A 1,906-nucleotide genomic window follows, 5' to 3' on the forward strand; every position below is an offset into this window, starting at 1 on the left:
CTTTCCACAGAACAACTGTGTCAACTCTTGAAACTGTGCCTGCAGTCAACCTACTTCACATATGGGGAGCAATATTATAGGCAGAAACATGGGTGTGCTATGGGGTCTCCAGTTTCTCCTATTGTTGCCAACCTGTACATGGAGGAGGTAGAAAAGAGAGCCTTGACGTCCTTTTCAGGGACACCACCAAGTCATTGGTTCAGGTATGTTGACGACACCTGGGTTAAAATTAAATCTCAGGAAGTCCAACATTTTACTGACCACATCAACTCTGTGGATAAATACATCAAGTTCACACGAGAAGATGTAAAAAATGGCAGGTTGGCTTTCTTGGACTGTGAGGTCTCAGTCTCTGATAGAGGACATTTGCAAACTGAGGTGTACCGCAAACCCACCCACACAGACCAGTATTTGCAGTTTGACTCCCATCACCCTTTGGAGCACAAGTTAGGAGTCATCAGGACTCTGTATCACAGAGCAGACAGCGTCCCCACTAGCTCAGGAGCCAGGCAGAAGGAGAAATCCCACACAAGACAGGCTCTAGAGCAATGTGGATATCCTAACTGGGCCTTCCTAAAAGCAGAGAAGAAACCCAAACAGGACTCCAGTCAGCCAACAGGTGAAAAGGAGGAACCCAGACCCAGACCAGTGGTCATTCCATATGTTGAGGGAGTATCAGAGAAACTGAGACGTTTATTTTCTAAACATAACGTCCCAGTGACTTTTAAACCCCAAAATACATTACGGCAAAGACTGGTTCATCCCAAAGATCCAGTCCCCCGGCACAAACAGAGTAATGTTGTGTATGCTGTTCAGTGTCAGGAGGGTGATCAGTCTTACATCGGGGAAACTAAACAGCCACTGGCCAAAAGGATGGACCAGCACAGAAGATCAACATCATCAGGCCAGGACTCTGCAGTCTACACTCATCTCCAGGCCAGCGGTCATTCTTTCAGGGATGAAGATGTTCACATCCTGGACAGAGAGGAACAATGGTTTGAGAGAGGAGTAAAGGAGGCCATCTTTGTGAAAAGAAACCGTCCATCATTAAACAGGGGTGGAGGCCTCCGGGTTCAATTGTCCCCCTCTTACAATGCTGTGATTGCTAGTATCACTCAGCCCTCTGTGAACAGTAAACAGCCATCAGGTGCTAATGACCCATTGTTAGGCTGATGGTCCTTCTTGAGCATGTGATCAGCTGGTTTTGGTTGTCAGCAGCAAAACTGGTTGATCCACTCTGAGAAGGTGCTATTTAAGAGACTGAGCTGAAAACAGCACCTCAGACTGAAGAAGTCTCTCGGACGAGAGACGAAACGTTTCTACATTTTTTGTTGTTTTGCTTTGTTTTTTTTTTGTTTTTTTTTAATGTCCAGAGGACCAGATTTAACTTTTTTAGATTTTTCTACCTGGATTATTGAGCATGCATCAGGATATACTGGAAATAGCTCAGTTAGTTTTCAGGATTGATAAATATGGGTCAGAGGTTAAACTATTATGGATTCCTGCACACATTGGAATAAATGGGAAATGAGTTGGCTGACCGTTTTGCTAAAAGTGCTACAAGAAACAATATTGTGGATCTAAACGTTAAAATAAGTAAAAAGAGGTTAAGAATATAATAAAGTTACATATTAAGAAGAAATGGCAAGAGCATTGGGATAATGGAGACAATGCTAGATTTTATTATAATATCCAAAAAAAGGTGGGGGAATTCAGGAAATGTAAAGCATATATATATATATGCATCTGGTCCATACTCCAATCCAGAAGGTGGCGGTAATGCACCTAAAAGTTGTTTGCCAACCGCCATAAAAAGACAAGAAGAAGAAGAAAAGACAAAGAGGAGACATATGGATGCAGTTAGAGAGGACATTCTCCGTCTGACATTTGGGGTCGGGGGGGGGGG

General features: G+C 43.4%; 1 protein-coding gene across 1 annotated transcript in view; it reads left to right on the forward strand.

The window, feature by feature from the left end:
• The window catches only part of mat2b (methionine adenosyltransferase II, beta), a 130,451-nt gene that overhangs the window by 107,274 nt on the left and 21,271 nt on the right, over positions 1-1,906 (forward strand). The window lies entirely within an intron of this gene.

This window comes from Nematolebias whitei, chromosome 14, assembly GCF_014905685.2.
Source record: "Nematolebias whitei isolate Nwh7 chromosome 14, NemWhi1, whole genome shotgun sequence".
Taxonomy (NCBI): Eukaryota; Metazoa; Chordata; class Actinopteri; order Cyprinodontiformes; family Rivulidae; genus Nematolebias; species Nematolebias whitei.